Source organism: Malurus melanocephalus, unplaced genomic scaffold (genome assembly GCF_030028575.1).
Source record: "Malurus melanocephalus ecotype Western Australia unplaced genomic scaffold, MMel_1.1 scaffold_217, whole genome shotgun sequence".
Lineage (NCBI taxonomy): Eukaryota > Metazoa > Chordata > Aves > Passeriformes > Maluridae > Malurus > Malurus melanocephalus.
In genome coordinates, this window is record NW_026623449.1 from 606,932 (window position 1) to 628,021 (window position 21,090).

A 21,090-nucleotide genomic window follows, 5' to 3' on the forward strand; every position below is an offset into this window, starting at 1 on the left:
AGCAAAAAAGGTTCTCAAACATTTTACTGGGTGTCACATATAGTGTGACATCTATCCATCTAAAAAGCATAGCAAATCAAATTAAAATTTAGTAAAGTGAGCTTATATATTTTGTTTTGGTGGGACAGAACAAGACAATTGCCCATTTTCATTTAAAATTTTAAATGTAAAGACTGCTGCTTGTATGCACAACGGAAACTACTATTTTTAAGTGAGCTGCTCATGGGTGTATAGAAAGCATATAAAACAATTACCAAAAGTAAAAAGGGAAGGCACACTCTACTGATACAACAATAGTCCCCTCCCAATAGTGGGGAGTTGGGATGGATTCTTTTRATAGATTTTTTGGACAAAAATAAAGCACAAACGTGGCAATATTATATCTGAGAACTGCTCATTGATAAAGAAGGGTAAGTGCTCGTACTGAAGGGATAGAAAAGGGAACAAAGAGGTAAAAGAGAGAGATGTAGAGAGAGACAGAAATGCTGCACCCCGGGCACCCCATTCAGTGAGAGTTGGGCAGATGGAGCATGTGTGCTGCAAGCTGCAAGGAACCCGTGTGACTCCCATGGCAGGCTGGGCACAGTTTCCAAACAGCAGCAGCTGTGTGCCCCTTCTGTCGGCCAAGAACAGGCTGCTGTGGCTACCGACACACTTGTGGAGCAGCTACAGCTGCTGTGGGCTGGCTGCAGGTGGCAGCTGCTCCACCAGGGCAAACAGAAAGCWCGAAGTTGTTGCAGCGGCGACAAGCTGCCTCRGGGAAGCAGCAAAACAGGGCACACGGACAGGACAGATGTGGACAGAGAAGACAGTCAAGGAAGGAGCAGGACCACAGGGAGCAAGATGCGAGGCAGGGAGCAGGGCCAAGCTGGCCCTCCAGGGGAGTCCCTGCTCCCTTCAAGAAACTCAAAGAAAATGGTGCTGGTTGTGCCGCAAGTTAACCGATTTTAGGTGCTCGGGCTCTTCCTATAGCATGATTTACCACTCATTTTTTTCCCAGGCATCTGGGCATCTGACCCACCACGATCCACAATCGCTTTCAGCCTGATCGTGGAAGCTTTCTCTGCCCTAACCAGCTGCCAGGTAAAGCCTCCCCAGGGACAGAGCTCCCAGCATCTATACCACCCCAAAGTAATTTTTCACCTCWCCTATGTATAACGTATATTGAAGCATAGATAAAAATCAGATAGGTCTCCAGTAACATTCATACCTACAGTAGCTATATTTCAGTCAAACACTTACAACATTTTTAGCAGTGGATGGGCCCGTGAATTTCAATAATCATATTTAATAGTTTTAGTTTTAAAATGTTAGGTACCCTCAAAATTCTATCTGCCAGAAAATCAAAATTAAAAAAAAAAMYTWAAAAAGCAAAAAAATTCTTGCAATTTGTTTCAATTACTACAAAATTCGACAAAATTCAATTACTACAAAATTGTACCAGAAGCATATATCTGGTACAATTTCACCATTCTTCACATTTTGTTCTCCAGCTTTTTATACCTTGACCTTTGATCCAGCCTTACTAATGCGATGAGAACCTTCAAGTCCCATGTTTGCACAATACAAACAGAATAAGCATTTTTCAAAGTGCCATTTAACTCAAGGGCAAAACGCCCTCTAATCCAACTTCATTCTGGCCTCTGTTCAAGCACTAGAACACAATTGCTACAAATAGCTTTCAGCAAATTTTCCCCGTAAAGGAACACAAAAATTTAGGTGAAATTTTCAGTACCAGTGGAATGAGCATTATTGAGGCCCATATCTTGGTCAGTAACAGGTCAGCATTTCTGTGTGTTCCACTCACCGAAATTTCATTATGCGACTGGTTGGAATACACACCTACTGCAGAAAAACATAAATCTCCAAGAAATATAATAAATATTACTTACCTTATCAGCTTCCCAGGTGTCTTTTCACTGTCAGTTCTGAGACACTTCCAGACTTATCCAGCCACTCTGCTTCTTTGTGTTCCTTTGCWCTTTATACCTGAAAAGTCATTATCACAGTTTTGAGTTAATTGCTTATTTATTCCCATTATCTCAGAGGCATGGAAATAATGTTTCCATTTTTATATCATACTTCAATGTGTGAATGGGAGACAACAAACTATTAAACACCAAGATTTCCAAAGTTAGATAACACCCAAGCCAGATGGATCCCTGATCCACTCTTTTGCAGGCACTGGGACATTTCATGCTTCTTTTCWACTAATCCAACTAGGTGAGTATTCCAGGCAAGAGACCAGTTTTTAAACACTCTAGTCAGCTTCTTCAGAGGTATCCACTGAATCACTGCAAGTAAGAAGGAAAAAGCCAACATGCATGGTCTCTTTCCTAAGATCAGCATTGGCCCTACTAAGTAACACCATTCTAAATGTCATGGTCAGTTTGAAACACTCAGCGTATCACCACGATAGTTCTGGAGCTTACCCAGAAGCGCAGGTAAAATGAAAACCTYTTTTCTCTTAAAAATTCCCCTCTCACCTGAAGTGATCAAGGGCAGTGTCTCAAATTATCTCAAGATTTGTGCTGTTACATTAAGGAAGATTACAGTAGGAATAATGCTCACTTTGTAAGTTAATTGTACTTCCTGACATCCAATACTGGTGATCTAACTCTCCATATCTGAAGAACAGGAGATGAGCTCCTTACTAATTCTCCATGAACAGCCAAGGCAAACAGTCAGAAGCCAAATGGAGCTATACAGCTGAAAATAAAAACCAACACCAAAAAAGCATCTATGAGATAAATATCAAATATGGGGTATCACAAAGGAAAAAAATATTTACACTGTGAGGTAAGGCCAAGTTATAACAACCTCCTCTTTTCATAATGAATATAACAAATTAACTGTACTTCATATTTGCAGAAAAGAATCTTATAGCTCCTATATATATATACTTTTTGTTTACAATAAATAGTTTTTTAATTAGAACCCACAGAAATACTCCTTGTTTAATTTCAAATTGCCAGACAGCTGTCTGCTAAATTTTCCTCCTAATCTGCCTGTGTTGGGGTGTGCAAACACCTACATTTAATGACTAAGAAAAACAGCCCTTCTGTGATTCACTGCAGAGGAGGAGGCAGGGAAGAGGATGAAAAAGAAACAAGTCTAAATGCCAGATGATGACAGATAACTAATACAAAAAAACGCTTAGAGACAGTCCCTGAAGTGAGGCAGGAAGACTCAAGAAACAGGCAAACACCAACAGGCTCCACATGGGGCATCTAAAACACTGACTGCATGACAAGGCACTCAACATGCTATTGAAGCTCCATGCTTCGCTTCTGTGGGGACACAGTCCCCCACATCTTCTGCCTCAAGTGTTAAGGCAACTCAGAACAGCTTTATTCACCATCCCACAGTATGCTGGGATCAAGCCAGTGCAAAGTTGGCCACTTATCTCCTATTATGTTTTCTACACAGACTGGCCTCTGTGGAAAAACTGTCTTTACCTCTTCCTTCTCTGTCAGCTCCTTACCAAACTCCAAGTGAGAGTTGGTTTCTACCCTGAAGAAAGAAATGATAGACCCTTCCAAACCCAGAAGAATCCCATAGATGTAGAAGAGCTAATAATAAAGGTGAAAAATTAGGAGTAACTTATTCATATCATCATCAGGGCAGAGTAAACATTTTCTCTTTCCATGTTTGCATTCAGTTTTACTGTACCTTATCACAGACATTTACAGTGCTTGCTCTTTCCTTACAAGCTGAAGGAAGTAAATATGCAGTAACCAGAGCTGAGCACAAATTATCCAGCCACTCTGTGCAGGATTTCACCAGCTTGCTAATTGTCAAATTGAACTTCAACAAGCTCTGTTCTAGCAGCTCTCCTAACATCTGAGGCCAAAGAACTACTGAGTAACATTGGCTAACATGCTTTTTCTTACTTCATGTACATTGTCAGAAACCTTTGCAGTTTGAAAAATGCTGGTTTTTAAGAAAAACAGYTCTTACTCATTTCACCAACAGTATTTTACTTCCATGGCAGGCAACACAAGCTAGACCCTGGAAACTTTGACCTTGCCCACATAATTAAGGTTCGAACTCCTCTTTCATGTCAAATCTGACTATAATCTGTCACTTCTGTGCAATAGGCTGGAACCTCAATGCTGAACCTTCACACTAGACCTTTGATCCTCTATTCCAGGGAACTAAAACTCACCTGATTGTCCATGTCCCAAATGACAACATGAAACATTATTGCTTGAAATGCACTCAGCCATCACTAAAGCCTGGCTTCTCCACAAAACTCAGCAGTTATCGCATCTTCTTTAAAAGTACTTTCCAGGTAAAAATTACAGAACTTCACAGAGTTATTACGCTGTACAGTGAAGAAGACCTGAAACAATTTAAATCATTGCTATTGTAGATAATTATATCTGCTAGATCCATTCTCCACATAGTTAGGCATCACTTTTGTTGCCAGTTGTTTTGTTCCCACCATCACCACATATCCTCTGCATCCAGTGCAGAGCTCTACATCACAATTTAAATGGCTGTAAATAGTGCACTTCTCTCTGCCTGCCAGCTACTCATTAAAACAAGGCTACTGTAGTTTGAGGTCAGGTCACGCCAGGAATAAAGACTGACAGAGCAGCTCTCATACTTTACTRTATGAAATCTTAATATGGGTATGCACAAAACATACAGCAAGGAAGTAATCATTTCTCTGGTCTCTCTCCCCAAATAGGTCGAGGCTGCACACAGAATGTAAGCAGATTGAGGTTTTAAGGACTTTATGTTAAGGAGCAATCCAAATCTCATTTAGAGACTGCTGTTCTCTTCAATCTCCCTATTCATCCAGAGGCACAACCCATTAAAAGTAAATTTCTTCATATGTGAATCTCGKTGGCCTAAGCAACTGCTTGCAGAAAGACAAGTTTAATAACAGTTTTAAAGTAATTAATTTAAAAAATCCTCACTCCCTACCACCTGTAAAGCCACAAAAAAATCCCTGTACTAGCACAGACCTCTTTTGATGCTCTACCAGTAGAGGAACAATTTTCAGAACCAGAAGAAACTCAAACAGACTCTTCTACCTAAACGCACAGGATTAAAAAAAAAAAAAACACTAAAAACACCAAAACAACAAAAAACCCAACCAAACAACAACCAAAACCACATCACCACCACAAATACACTTAGAAATTCATTTCAATTCAGTATATGCAAAAGCCCTGTCCAGCTGAAAAACACATAGACACTTCTGAATCTCTTTAATTCAAAGCAACACAYTCCTTACAAAACAGGAATTTGTATATGCGGGAAGGTCCTCAAACTTTGCTCTACAGCCACTGCTTTTCTAGCACAAATAAACCAGCAAGAATAACACTATTTTGCATTTTAGCTTCTTAAATCTAACAGTACTAGCAGAACCAGCATTTATAGCATGAAACACCTGTGGCAGGACAAAAAGCACTATATCAATCCCACATAACAAGTGAATTTTGGACCACTATTAGCAGCAGAATGGCCCACYTCAATAAATATATGGAGCCTCTCAACAGGTTGATTTTGCATGKCATTTTAAGATACCTTCACTGCATGCTACAATAAAATTTTAAGGGAGAAAAATACAGTCAGAGAAAAGCAGAAAAAATGCTATGCAGACCGATGGTAAGGACTTGTATGGAAAGCTTTCTGTCTCTCCAGGTTTTTATCCTGGAGAGATAGGTCAGCTGAGTTGTACTTCAAAATATAAATCCAACTTACTGTAATCCTCTTGARGCTAAAACCTTGGAGAACTCCCAGGCACTTTTGCTCAGAGAAGCTAGCGCAGATTTCCAAGGACTTTTCCTGCACAAAGTCAGTCAGGCCTACCTGAGGAAGGAGTTGCAGATAAAATTTAGAGGAGACTCCAGCACTAACTGAAAAATTACAGCCACAAAGAAATAGAGAYATACAGGGTACACACATACATCAGAAGTCCTCAAAGCCAATCGGAGAGGAAAAGGTGAAAGACCGGTAGGAACACTACCTATTGCTATCACTTACAGATGCACCATCAAAATGGCAAAACACAAAGCCTGTGCCCCTAGAAAGYGTATTCTATCCCATGCCTGTTCCTGTAACTAGTGGTCCCACTGAGGAAAAAGAACAACCTGTGTTATGCAGCACCCTGTAAATGAATCAGAAGAAGTCTGCCCAAAAAAGGGGAGGACACTAACACTCTTCATGCAGTTTTTAATCCACTTTATCTCAAACCACCTATGAAGACACATATTATCCAAAATTTAGGGGATACTGCTCCTGATGCAGCAACAGAACGCTACGTCACATGCAGTTATTCCTTTTCTCCAGTCCACAAACCAGCCACACAGTAACACTTCCATCCTKGTTCATTAAATGGGATGTCTTCACTCCCAAACGGATATGGAAGACACACATCTCTACTGCATGACTACAGCCACAGCAGTGCTCATCACATCAAAACACTCATTTTGCAGGCTTGGAGGGTCAAGGGGAGCTGAGAGCAAAGCAYTGTTTGTTGCTTGGTGATTCACTACCACCCCAAATCACTGCTTTTCGGCCCAGAAATGCAACCGAGATRAAAATACRTTTTATGTACWTCAAAGCCCTATTCTTTCCCTGGASACACGCTGCTTTTTTCAGGTCTGTTGACAGAACTGAAGAGGAAAGGCTAGCCGAGCTAAACGTCACCCACCCCGCCTGGGAAGGACCTCATCTCCCCGGCAGAACCAGGGGAATGAGCCATCGCTCAACCAATCCCTTTGCTGCCCCTTCCAGCCGTCCTGCCCCAGCCCAGCCTGGGGGTGTCCGCCCGCATCGGCGGTGCCGCTCACCCCCTCAAGCCAGGCACCTCTCCCCGGCCAGACGGGCTGGGAATGGGGCGGGGCGGGGGAAGAACRGGCTCGTTTCCTCCTGAACAACCGAGTCAAGAGCGAACCCCTCGCCTGCCGGGCGCTGCGGCGTGGCACGGAGGGCGCCGGGGCCAGAACGGCGCCGCTGCCCGCCCTGCCTCACCCCCGGCCCGGTCCCGGTGAGGGGCGGGCGGCTCCCCCCGTCGTTACCCCCTGCTGCCGCCGGCTGCCGCGTTTGAAAGGGCCGCCAGCGCGGCCATGGCGGACCCTCCCGCCCGATGCGCCGCGGCAAGGAGCAGGAAGCGGCGGCCGCGCCGCGCCACAGGAAACGCGGTCGGGCCGGGGGAGTGGACACACCTCCTCCCGCACAGCCCTGCCCCTCGCACCGCCCCTTTCCCTCGCACCGCCCCTCACACCGCCCTTTCCACCGCCCCTTCCCCTCGCACCGCCCCTCGCACCGCCTCTTTCCCTCGCACCGTCCCTCACACCGCCCCTTCCATCGCCCCTTCCCCTTACACCGCTCCTTCCATCGCCCCTTCCCCTCACACCGCCCTTTCCCTCGCCCCTTTCCCTCGCACCGCCCCTTCCCCTCACCCCGCTCGTCACAGCGGTCCCACCGCCCCTCACACCGGCCCCGCCGCCCCTCGGCCGCGCCGCCCTCGGAGCACGATCTGGAGCCGTGATCGGAGCACGATCTGCGGGCTGCCCCAGGGAGAGAGCATCAGCCGCCTTTCTCTTAAATCAAGGATAAAGTGCGGCGTTGCAGAAATGTCCCGGTTGGGTTCTGGATTGATGTGAGTTCGAAAGGTGTTAGCCAAGAAGCAGGGTTTTTTCACAGGGATCTTGGGGAGCAGGAACCATCGCTGTGTGAAGCTGAGATACTGCATCAAAGGTGACTGCAGAAGACGCATAAATAAATATATGCCCTTTCAGCCCCCGGAGCAGATAGAGSCCAGTATACATAGGATGCTCATGTTCCTTTACCCATGCACACTAAAACTTGCATTGTTTTTCCTTGTAAGCATTTGCACTCTGAAGCTGGAAATGCCTGCCTTAAAATTCTATCTAAAATTATGTTTCCCTGCAGTCTCTACACCTATTCCTTTTCTAYCCGTATTTTCTAAGTCAGCATTCAGCAAGGATCCTGTGAAGTCCATATCTTGTGCAAAAAGTTTAATGGGTGCTGGTTTCTGGAGCCATCACYAGAAGCGTGGAGCAAGCACGGTGTTAACATTAAAGCTGCCTTTCAAGCTTCCATTACCCTAAAAGGTCTTCTGCTTTGTATCATAAATATTTGTAACTTGTGGTCATAATTAGGAGCCAGCTGTCCTCCAGCCTTAGAATAGCAACATCTTAAATGTAACTAAGGTGCTATAAACTTAAATAATTCCTAATTTTTCATCTTGACTTTATAATAAATGTGTGTTTAACGGTCTGGAATGATTTTAAACACAATAATGTTCAATGCAGTCTCTCACTTTCCATGGAGTTTACCTGACCTCTTCAGCTTTCAGAGGCCTGGAGAGGGACTTATGCATATACTTGTCTTTATGCATGGAGTTGTATCTCTGGTGGCAAACTTTCAGCTGGTAWAAACTGTCACAGCTCTGTTGATTTAAACAGGGCCTGGGATTTACACAAGTTCAGGATCTGACTCGCAGACCTCGATAGGACTGTTCACATGTTTAAAGGTAATTGAGGAATGTGTGTGCAGGCTCGGACCTGATTCACTTGGAGTTTTGTCCTCGTAAGCACCAGGCAAAGGGTAGTTTAGTGTAATACTAGAAAGCATGATATCATGTTAGAACATCAGTTTTTCAGATGAAACATTGTCTTTTATAATAGAAAAAGTTCTGATGCTTTATATTTCAGATCAGACTCTACTCTTATGCCAAAACAATCTTTAAATAAGTATAGGAACTCAATGCACTACATAACTAAGGACAAAAGATTGTGACTATAAATACTTTAAAAGTCTTATTTAAAGACTTGGTCTGATTAAATTTTGTAATACTTAKAGTGCAACTTTGTGCAGAATATAAAAATACTGCCTGTGTCATCTGACTCCTTTGATGCACTRCATTAAAATTCCTATGTCTAAGTACATATCATGCAGTCTACTTCTCTTCTATTAATAGTTTGAAATTAGGTCACTAGTCTTGTAAGGATAGGCTAAGCCTGTGCAACTGATTTAAAAGAAATYACCTATATATGAATGTTTGGGTTCCTATCTCATGCTCACCTACAGTGACACCATTTCCTTATCCATAATCAGTAATTTTTCTGTCTGTTCTGGCATATGTATTCTATGCTRGCAGGTTTTAGTAGATTTGTTTATAGTGACCCCTGCTGCAAAAGATTAAGACTGACGTTTCTCTAAGCCTTTAAAAAGACATTTACCAAATTATTTCTGAATTCACCACAAAAGAACCAAACAGCTGTAAATTTAAGTATATAAAATTTTAAACTCCCTAACTTGGATAATTTTCAGTAAAATTAATTGAATCATACAATGGCTTTTCCTCTCTTACATGCATAGGATTTWCTTTCTAATGCAATGCAGTATAGTKGCAAAGTAAAATCGGTTCTCATTTCCTAGGGGTAAGGCTTGTTCTCTGTGTTATTRTTCTTTGATAAGGCTAGACTTGACACCAATAGATCAATGTCTCAACTGCTATACATAAATATTTTCAGAGCTCCACTCAGGAAAGCACATGCTTATGTTTATCTCAGTTCAGGGTAGCAAACTAATAAAAAAGCAGATTAAAGCATAGGACTAAGCTTAAACACAGATTACCCCTCTCGTTTCAGAAGGACTTAAGTGTGAGCCCCTTCCAACATTGCCCTCAACAGAATGTTTTCCCAAGCCCAGATTTATAAAGCTTCAGCAAAAGGTATTTGTAGGAGCTCTTCTAGAAGAAAAAGATCCRTGTATGCTCTGTGCTGGGTAAAAGCTGTGCACCCATTGCCAGTGCAGCATTTAACCTCAACTAACAGGCCCTGCTAACGGAGAGCATCAGCTGCACCTTCATGCTGCTTCAGCTTCCTAGCACTCTGCAAGCTGCACAAAATAAGCATATTCTTGCTTGCAAAAAACCTTCGAGGTATAGCCATGGWAAAATCTCTCATCCATATATGCTAGTATAAAGGTTATTGTACTGTTATATGTGCCTGATATGTTTTTTTAAAGCTGTATTTAAAGAGTATTATTTAGGCTGCAAACCCAAGCAAAAGGCATGCTTATAGCTCCTTGTGTAATCTTTGTACTGCTCTTTGTGCAAATATTTACTGATGAATGGAGACATCCCATGGAAAATTGTGAGACCAGCATACTGAAATAACCACAAGGAGGCAGAATTAAAATCTGATGAGCAAACTGGATTGTCTCTTTCCCTGCTGAGTCCTTCACATTGCATTCTCAGCAKCATTCTTGTATTACTGAGTGCAATTTTCTACGTCTGACAGGCGGGTAAAAGTTAAATTGAGTTGTCCCATTTCCTGTATTACCAGTGAGGGTGTGTCTTTTCCACAGTAGCCACAGTTCATTATAAAACCAGTCAAACTTGTCATTTTGATGTAGGGTGATGGATTATGGATTGTATTCTTYCCAATGGTCAATGGGGAAGAAATTGAGAATTTCCTGGATTTGGAAAATTGATGCCACCTGAAATGTCAGAAAGGGGGATGAACCACTGGGGCAATTTGCTGCGTCTTACTCTTCCTTCCTTGAGAACTGGAGGAAATCCAGTCCACAATTGTGTTCCCAACAATTTGCCATTGGGGGCAGATGCTGCATTACTTACGGTATGAGAGTGCAATCTGGTTCTTGGCCATGTTGCAGTAACGTGCTGAGGGTCATATGGTCTGCACTCAGGTTTCATACAGAATGTAATCCATAGTTCTGTTTCCTACCTCAGTGCTTTGGCAGCTTGTGAGTTAGYTTCTTCTGCAGCCATTACTGCTGCTTTGGTGGTGGTGTGAGCTGAACCATGAGATCCTCATGTGTTTTTATCATCTTGGCAGACTGACAAAAGTTTCCTTAGGAGTGCGACTGGGAGAGGAGAGTCAGTGATTTTTAACAGCCCATTTCTCAGCAAAAAGTGACAACATGTAATGACATGAAGGTATATGTACATAGAGACCAGAGAAGCAGGAGAACTCTGCCAGTGCAYTTAGCTTGTCAGACACCGGAAGACCCCAGTCCAGAAGCAAGATAACTGCATGAACCTCAGCTAATGAGCACTGCTGAGAGCAGGGTATGTTATTTTGGGCATGGTGCCATATTAGCATGACTCTACATCTTCCAGACAGAAGCTTGTAAAGTCTGGGCAGCTCAGTGTGAGCAGAGTTTGCTTGTGTCTGTCTGCACCTGTCTGCATGGCCTTGCAGAAGAAAAAGCAGCAGTTTCCCAATTAATTAGCAAAGACCTTGTGCAAACAATACCAATATGAGTATCCGCCAAAAAAAAAAAAACAAACAAAGCCTTTCTTCAATGGTTCAATTTCTCTTTCCTACCAGGCCCAGAAGAAAATGGCCAGTGTTGAGTCTACTGTCTATCTTGCCAATATACTCTCAGTGTACTTTTGTAGTTTCTTCCTATCTTATATTTTTATTGAAAGGTCTCTGAAAGAAACTATTTCACTCTTTCTCTATAAAAATACAGTGTGATGACATCCTCATCTGTGYCTCTGACTCCTAAACTCTTGTGTGCCCAGTAGTGATATGGGTGACTTGCATTAAGTCACCATTTGAATTGGGACCAATAGAAATGCCAATCAGCAGAAGCACAGATCTGCCAGGAAATAGTTTGCACTGTATTCATATTTTCTACTTGCCAGCTGGACAAARCACCAATATTTTTTATTTCATGAGGTAGAGAGCGCTTGTAAATGGCAACTTCATATCACTGTTACTTTTTCCACTACTGAGAGCTCATGCCTTTGGCCACAAACTTAGACCTTACTTTAAGCCTATGCCCTGCCTTTCTAGAAAATAATTTTGTCCTCCACCATTGCAAATAAGTATGTCATCCACCACTATGAGTGACCGACAGTCTACAGTATTTATCATGGTGCATCAGAGTGTGTTTGAACAGTTTCTGAATTGCTCAAGAAAGCCCTGGTATTTATCCTCATAGCCTTGTTGTTTCCCTGGTGTAAACGACAAAGGCACAGACAAATTACATACCATGTGCAAATGTAGAGAACTGTACCAGCACCTTCAAAATCCTTGGTACTCCAWACAGGAACTGTTAACACTACAGCTTCAGAAAGGAAGACAATATAGTTCTTCTTCCTACTGATCCAGCAACTGTTTTGCAAAATTACTCCTGAAGCTCCRTTACACGCTCATATGTCCAGTTTAAATACATACGAGAATGGAAAAAGAATTAGGCCTTGGGAGGAAGCTAAGGGATGCCAGAGGATGTTTAGACTGAAGTGTAGGCTATTGTTACTGCATGCATTTATTTCAAAGAGAAAGTCTCTTCAGAATCAGAAGCAAAGGTGTCTTAGGGATTGCTAGAGGGAAATTCTACTTTGGTAGAGGTCAGTTCTGATTTCTGTAACAAGTATGCTCAGGATGATAGTAAACTTTTTTCTACGCTGCAAGAGTTTTCTGGAAAAAGTCACACTTGGGCAAATCAGAAGTAAAATCCTATCAAAACCCATTATTCCAGTACTATTATCCATTTAAAAATTATTTCTCCTCTTTATTTTACCCCATATATATATATATATACATACATATTTTTACATATTTAAAGATACATTTTATATATATATATATATATATATATATATATATACCTCAAAGGCAAATCAGAATCTCCAGTTTCCTCTGTGGACTCTGCAGAAACATCCAGGTCAGGACTCTAATAGGCACAAGGCCACATGTCTTGTTACAGGGGGACTGAATCCATCACTTTTGAAAAGAGGAGACGATGTTGGCAAGTGGAGGACCTCAAAATCTGTCCATTATTCCTGTCTGTTCAAATAGCAACTTAAGTGCTTACAAATTGATCAGATGCTTTCAGCAAGCTATGAAAAGGGCTTCTTTCTAGGGAACATRAATCTGAATCTCAGACTCAATTTCCTCCTTTGCTACAGATGTCCTACAYGACCTACAACCAGTGACTCTTTTCGTGCCTCAGTTCTTGATTGTTAAAATGGGCTACTAATGACATTTCCTAAAACCATGTGTGAGGATAAACAGTGACTGTGATATGCTCAGGCATTTGCACATAAAGGAGATAGATAAGCATGTCAGATTTTCCAGGGAAATTTCTGCCAGAGAAATTTTGACCAGTTCCAGCCTGCGCAGACAATAACAGTGTCTGCTGCAGGTCTGTTACTGGCACAACAGTTTATACAGATATATACATAAACATTTCTTACCAATAAATGTGTGGATAATTTTGAATCAAGAAACTTTATATGTAGTTAAAATGTAGTCATAGTACCAAATATCCTGATATAGATTATCATTTGGAGAATTCTTTTCTTTCTCAGTCATGATTTCTTCTTTTTTCCTTCCTCGAAAGCAAGCTGATGCTTTAAAATCCAAAAGAGGGCTTTTATGTGAGTGGTCTAATCCACAAAACTGTAAAGATRAAAATGAGTCACTTAAGGCCTTTACCATCTGCCTGAAATTCCACTGTCATCAGCAGAGTTGCAGCTGGAGATGGATTAGCCTGATCCTAGATGGGAGAAAGATGCAGCTCCTGGCTGCAGGGAGTGATGTGTTTTCCCTGTAGATCCAGTCCTTCTGCCTTCCCTGGGAGAAGTTCGAGTTTGCATTTGGTTTGTGTCAGTGTTTTCACTAGCATGGCAGCCTGCAGTTTTATTAAAAATACTTAAAAATGGCTCTGTTAGCAATCTTAGGGACCATTCTTKTAAACAAGTGCTGTCAGTCTTGCAGACTCAGTCTTAATATGTGATCACTTTGAAGTGTGCACAGCATTTTGTAACCAGGCCAACAATTTGGAAGTAACATAAACATATGTAATGTGTCAGCTTTGCTAAATTTAAACCAATGCTCTTAGGTTCAAGAAACTGTGACATGGCAATCTCAGCTTCAATAGTACTGGAAGGCCTAGCAAATGGTTGCTTGTATTTTTCCTAGTTATCCTGCAGCATTGCAGGTCATTCATTCTCTGTCAAGAAGTTCCAAAAATTCCAGTGAATGGAGAATGTTGACACATAAAACACGATTGCTATTTCTGTAAAATAACTATTACAGTAGCTAACTATATATAGCCAGAAGTAATTGCTTCTGTAAATAAAATACCAGTGAACACATTACAAGATTAAAGAGAAACTTTGAGCTTCCAACACAGTTATTTGCCGACTCCCACCCATATACACAGGATGACTTTGCAGTCATAGCTCTGCAATGCCACAAGGCTTAATTTAGGATATGCCTGGCATATTATACTTCCTCACATTCCTAAATAAAGTGCTCTTCCATTAGCTGCTTTATTCTCCTTTAAGCTGGCCACTGCACCCTTCATTAGTGAATAAAAGTACACACATTTCACCAAAAATACTGCCATGAAATTMTTTGTAATCTTATGTTATAGTTAGGATTTATACATGTATAATAAAGGCTTTAGGTTCCCCTGGGCATTTGGATGAACTTTTAGACAATATTAATTTGAAATTCTCACTCTTTAAAAATAGTCTCTTTCAAATAGCAGTTATAGCTTGTAAAAGTGAGATAAATTGATGGAAGATAAGATCAGAAGTGATGTATCATTATAAATGTGTCATCAATCTTTGAGAGGGAAAGTGATATTAAATAGCTTGAATACCATGCTGCTCTACAAAGAGACACCAGTTGAACACTTTGAAGGTAGGTTTACAGTGTCTCTGCCATTCAGTGAAGAAGAAGAGTTATTGTTGGGGGTTTTGCTTGCTACTGCTGGTAAAACTGGGGGTTTTGCTTACTACTGCCTGCTTGTCATCCTTTATGCCATTTTAGGTAGGGTTTAACAGTTTCACAAGTGAGAAGTATAGAGGGCACCTACATAAGAGTTTTGAAGTCCCTCATTTTTTCTTTTCTAATCTGACATTATTTAGGCAAAGCTGTTTTTGCACTATCAGTGCAAAACCTATCAGGTTTTGGACCTATCAGAAGAACAGTATTCTATTCCTAAGAACAGTATTCTATTCCTAAGAAATACCTTTTGCTGGTTTGGTCCTTATTGTTGTTCCTATATTTTCATAAGATCTGGGAGCTGCTGTGAAGGAGCAGGATCCCACCGAGCTACAGGTAAGAGAAAAGCTGACTGGTATTGTGGGTAGTTGTAGGTATCACAGTAAAGGGGTGCTTTGAGCATGAAGCCCAATGGGCAGATGGGCAAATCCCTTCAGGGAGCTACYGGGTATAAGGACAGCATAGGAAAAACACTTCTGTACTTGAATTAAAATGTGAGAAAGGAGTTTTCCTGCTTCTAAGAACCAGCTGTCAGAGTAAGGTGTTGGCATCTTGTTAGGAAGGAGCCATTGTAGGCAATGTGGGGATGGGCTGCGTAGGAACCTGAAAATGAAAATSAACAGCATGAGTTTATGCAAACAGGGATAAATGAGAGTAGCAAGAATGTTGTTTTAGGCAAAAACCTACACAAATCCTTACAAGATTCTGAATGAACAGGAGCGGTGCTGGAATATATCTGTCATAAATGAAAAAGCAGGCTGATGCTCCATTGTATTATGGACAGGCTGTGATTGAAGATTTCACTGCAAAAAAGATCCACACAACAAACTCTGAAGATAGTTCAGAGTAGAAGCTGACACCCATGTTATTAAACCTGACAGTAGTGTGACAAGAAAGCAGGTAACAAGAAATAATCATTATGGGAAACAAGATTGTATTGACTTGTTTGTTTTGTCTCTCTGTATTTTAAAGCATTTGTAGSAATTTAACATCAGCTCCTCCAAAAATGCAGATATTCGTGTTCTCAACTTGTTTTCAAACAAAATTACATCAAGCGACAACCCATACTTCAGCAGTGTTGCTTCTGTAAGAGCAGAAATAAATGCTGTTGATGGGCAATAACTCAGTGTCACAGAAGTATCTCAGTGGTAAGCACATACAATACCAAAGAGCACTCCCACTGCTCCCACTTTGTGTATCTAGATGGATCTCTTCTGTCCAGTTGGAGAAACACTTTCCATAAAGTGTCTTTGTGAAAAAATTTGAACTGGAATGTTGAAAGAAACAGAAAGACACAGGTCCCAGTACTGATTGCATTTCATGCGGCGTTTGGAAGGGCCTTCCATAGAATTAAATGAATTTTTATTTGCCCTCCTGAGAAAGCTTTGGAATGCTGACTTGTAAGGCAGGATAGGAGCAAGTTTGTTGAAAAGCTGATTGAAGGACAAATCTAGAGAACATTCCTATCCAGGAAAATTCCCAGGAACATATTTACTTTAATCGTGCAGTGTATKATTACAGTAAATCCATCCTCAATAGAAGGGAATCCTGCACTTCCTATCTATTGAGGATGGAGCATCTGTGCCTTTTGATTGTAGTAACTGTACCGTTCCAGCACAGAAACTCAGTATTGTATAGTCTGCCCTACCTTAAGCTGAAGCTCCCTAAATTTATTTTTGTCAAAAGCCGAACCAGTTCAGAAAAGGTTTTACGCACTACATGTCCTTTTTTAATCTGAAGCACTCTGCTGAAGTTATGGGCACATTTTTAACCTGCCCATATGCTTCACTACAAAGCTTCATGGCTWCTGAACAGCTGTGATAGCACTAGAGGTTGTCTCCTGAGGTGAATAAGCAAGCTTGGAAAAAAGTCCCCATAAAGGGTATTTATTTCAGACAGCTTGCAATAAATATCTTATCATTCACTTCATGCAATCCACTAATAATCTAAAAAAGAGAAGAAAACCCTTCACATTTTATTTTCTACGTGATGATGCACTGTCCTTATGGGAAGAGGCGAGTGGCAACATGTCACAGCTTGCCAACTTCAAATACGTTTGTTAATTCCCAAAGTACAGAGTATTAGGTTTCTGTGGAAGATCTGAACTGTTCCATTAATGACCTGATGGATGAGGTAAGATTCAGTGGGTTTTACTGAAAGCCAGACTCCAAATATTTGAACTCACTCTTATTTCTGCTTGTCTCTTTTCATGATAGATATTCATGTGGATCCAATCATCAGATAAGTTTCTGAACCAGCARAAGACATCTGAGCTCTTTCCAAAAATACAAAATAAAGGTCATTAAAAACAGGTATTTGACTCTGTTACAGTGCTGGACCTTTATGCAGTKCTAAGTACAATGGGAGCTTTGCCTCATCATCTTGGCATCATTATCCTTGGGCACCAGAACTGTAATATTTAGATATCCTAGTGCATTTGAAACTGTCAGTTTCTGTCCTTTTAGAGAGCAATGATAAACAAACCTAGATAAGGTTTTATTGAGGAAWATGTCTCATTTTAAACTCAAAACTTAGAGACAAGTACACTCATTTTTCCAGGCTTGGTATTTTTTAGATCACATCAAACTAAAAAGAAAAACCACTCCAAAACAAGYTAGGTGTGATGTTTCTGTACTTTGCCATTATTTAAATATTCAAGCATAAAATATGCTACTGTAATGTCTGAAAAAAGTTATGTTATTAATACATACATAACTTAGAAATGTTTGGAATGGTGTTACTGAAGCTTTTATATTAAAGAAAGATCAGGCAAAACTAGAAAAGTTTAAAATATCTTATAAAATAACTAATACATTGACACAAGTTGAGAAAAACGTATTAGAATTATAGATTAGATTATTTCGGTTGTACTGGATAATAGCTGTTTCTGTTATAATAAATACTTGCTGATTATAAGACCTCATTGCAGTTTTTTACCTAATTGCTAATCCCCCTTTTTTTCGTCTCTCCCTTATGACTCCTTACTGCAAATTGCAGCAAGTGTAAGCTACTTCCATATGTTGGAGGAAGAGGTACATAAAGGAACCACTCCTTTCATTTGGATGTCTTTATCCGAATAAAAAAGTGGCGACATTTCTCCCCAGGCTAAACCTAGTGTAAGAAAGTCAAACACAAACTGGAGCATAAAGGCACAAAACAAATCYTGTCAGTTTGAAAAGGATACAAAGATATGTTAATGTCAGTATAAACAAAGAGAAAAGGCAATGATGTATTGGATGATGTGAATAAATAGAAATATGTAAATATAAATATAATAGATAACTAATGCATTATATATTATAAATAAATAAAATATAACTTTTAGTCATTTATTTTATGAAAATGAAGGTGTGAGGACTATTATATCTACAAAAATAGATGAGTTATTCATAAGCAGTAACATTAGTTTTTTTCTAAGTTGCTTTTTTAACCATCATATCTAGACCTCTAGATGCATCTAATTCTTTTCACTTTCCCTAGGGATGGGTGAAAGATACTGGATTCCCCAGATCCAGACAGAATGTTAAAACTGTGGATGTTGAAGATCTCCCAGGGGGCTCCTTCAGTTATATTAATGTTAGAGATGGGAAACAGTTTTCATGAATAACACTTCAGAAAAATGAAATGTCCTTATCATTATGACATAKCTCTTCACCAAACTGTTTTGACAGTTATGATCAAAGCAAACAAAACCCTCCACAATGGTTTTATTAATATTTAATATTTTCTTCAAAGAAACACTAATCTAAACTTTTTAATTAACTACCTGTGGAAAAATAAAAAACAACAAAACAACCCTGTTATAACTTGTCCTATCTTGGGTTAGCTAAGTCAGCAGCCCTACATTTGATTCCTTTGGATCAGTTACCTATTTGACTTTGCAAGAGTAGCATTAGGGCAAGTATACCTTTATTAGTTCATTTAAACTCATAACAAGAAATAACTGACATATTTAGATGAAGTCAATCAATTCTCACAAATTTCTTTTGGACTGGCAGCTTTCCTTAAGAAAACCCAAATCAAAACAAAACCAACAATGAAACAAACTGGCTATCATATGAAAACTTCAAATTCAATGATGGATTATTTTCAGTTGAGAACTAGATTGGTTTCAGATACTGAAAWTTTGTAATCTGTGGTACTTTCTTTTTGCTCCCAAATACCTGATATGTCCAAAAGGAGAAATATTTATTATAGAGGATATATTTTTTAAATTATTTGCTAAACATTGATTTTTTTTTTGCCTCTATAGAATAGCTATCATCTCCAAAAAGAAAAGTATTAAAGTGAAGAGGGTGTTTTGAGGATAAACGTGTGAAAGTTTTGTAGATAGCTATGAGGTTACAGAAGTACAATTATGAATTAAGTAGCACTAACTCAGACATGTAGTGCTTTGCTCAGACTCAGAAATTCCCTGTTACCTGTATGCAATGGGAGTGGATCATGCCCTGTCTTGTTTCAAGTGTTCTGCTTCATGGGATCACATCTCTTGCTTTCTGCCTCTCTTGTGCTGCCTTAGAGGAAAGTGGGATTACACTGAAGGAAGACATTCTTTGGATTATTAAGAGCTTCTAAAAGATGAAGCTCTTATCTGGACATATAGTGAGATGGGTATGTTTGGGGCATGTAAATGCAGACTTAGAACCACACCCACRAACATAAAAAGGAGAAAGAAAAGTAAAAAAACCGTTGATGAGTATAATTATGACCTGTTAATCCTTTGTGTCTTTGTTTTGTTTGTGAGCTCTAAAGTCATGAGTCATGCAGTTTAGCGGTCAATTGTTTTCTATTCTCTGCTTGCCGGTAGAGGCCCATTAAACAKCAGCTCGTGGGAAAAGCCATCTCTGTCAGTCCACACCGCAAAGTTTTCACTCAGCACTGACACCCCCTCTGCCTTATGAGAAGTACGTTAGAGAGCAATCATTGCTGGACTGTGCATGACTTTTGAAAGTTGAAACTGCCGTTTACACTTGAAAATGAAACTATGTTTTAGCAATTTCAAATACATAAATATAAATACTTGTGTAGCTAAAAGTCCTGAATCCTGGCAATTCAGAATGTATAGTGTTGTGCACATACATATAGGTCTTTTTAGGCTTTGACCACCGTTGTAGCTAATGAATGAAGCCAGTAAAAAAAAAAAAACAGCTCAGCATGTCCACATATCCTGAGTGACATCGTTGCAAATACTGCAAAWCATATCATTTTTATTCCACCTGTATTTTTCAATTTTACATAGTTTCACTTCTTGAATACTACCACGGGATAAGGCTGGAGGAAGGCTGTGAGAATAACATGCTGGTTTTATTAATGACTCTTTTAATGACTTCAAATGTGAATTTAGCAGGTGATTAGGACTACATTGTGAAAATTGTCCACTTAACATGAGATACCTAAAATATCTCTAGTCAGATGTTTTACAATTAGAGCACTCAAAATTCAGAAGTAATTCCAAAATGCAGCCCTTTACTCATTGTCTTTCTCACTCCTCTGTGTTGTAAAGCAGTGATACTACTTACTTTTGAAAAGCCTGTTCTTTTTATATTTCATTGAAATGCTACTGAACTGACAGTGGCAGTGTGCATAATTTAAAATCATCAAGAAAATTAACAGAAGCTGGTAACAATAGTCACACCTTGGACATTCTTATTACTCCACTGCAACTTATCAGCTGTGAAAGGAATTTGCCTCGGAGTGTCACACCTATTAGGGACAGATGCTCCAAATCCTGCACAGGGTTCAGGGTAAGACAGTAGGATGAATGCTAGCAAGGTGTCAGTAAAATGAATACACACTGGCACTACTCTCTGGAAAATTACTGCATCCAGTGATGGCTAGGCAAACAAATATCAAGATGCCCAGACTTCTTGTGTACTCACACCAAGTAGATCAGCAGAACAGTAACCCCTTCCACCCTGTTCCTCTGGTATGCTGTATCCTGCCATGTATGGCTGTATGGCCTGCATTCCTGTAGTGTATGACAAAGCAGAGAATCAATTCCATTTCCTGGAGGCAAAYACACTCAGATCCCTTCAGTTTCTTTTGGGGAAGTCCCCCTCAAATGAAGAACAGTTTTTAGAAGCAACAATACTTTGGTACTCTATGGAAGAAGTAAAACCAGCAAAAGCCAACAGAAGTATGGATAATTGACAGCTGACCCCAACATGCATTGGGCATCCAGCCTCAGGGCTGTAACAACCCAAGGGTCAGCTTTTCTGTCATGACAGTAGTCACATTTAGCACTAGACTATGTTTGCTCCTTGCCTGAAATTGTGTAGCTGGTAGAGAAGAAAGGAAGGAAAAGGGCTCCTTCTTTTCACTGTTTAGT

General features: G+C 40.2%; 1 protein-coding gene across 7 annotated transcripts in view; it reads right to left on the minus strand.

Annotated features, from left to right (window-relative positions):
• SRBD1 (S1 RNA binding domain 1) overlaps nt 1-7,158 on the minus strand; it is a 125,933-nt gene extending 118,775 nt beyond the window's left edge. For 2 of the 7 annotated variants that reach the window (XM_057374144.1, XM_057374138.1), the window contains exons 1-5: nt 7,038-7,158; nt 5,719-5,826; nt 4,169-4,345; nt 2,572-2,709; nt 1,893-1,989 (exon numbers count right to left, since the gene is read on the minus strand). The gene's annotated coding sequence lies outside the window, so the exon portion shown is untranslated. Of the gene's footprint in view, nt 1-1,892; nt 1,990-2,571; nt 2,710-4,168; nt 4,346-5,718; nt 5,827-6,809; nt 6,966-6,990; nt 7,010-7,037 lie in introns of those variants that run through there. The other 5 variants (XM_057374140.1, XM_057374139.1, XM_057374141.1 and 2 more) reach the window with 5 other exon arrangements.
• Nucleotides 7,159-21,090: the final 13,932 nt, after the last annotated feature.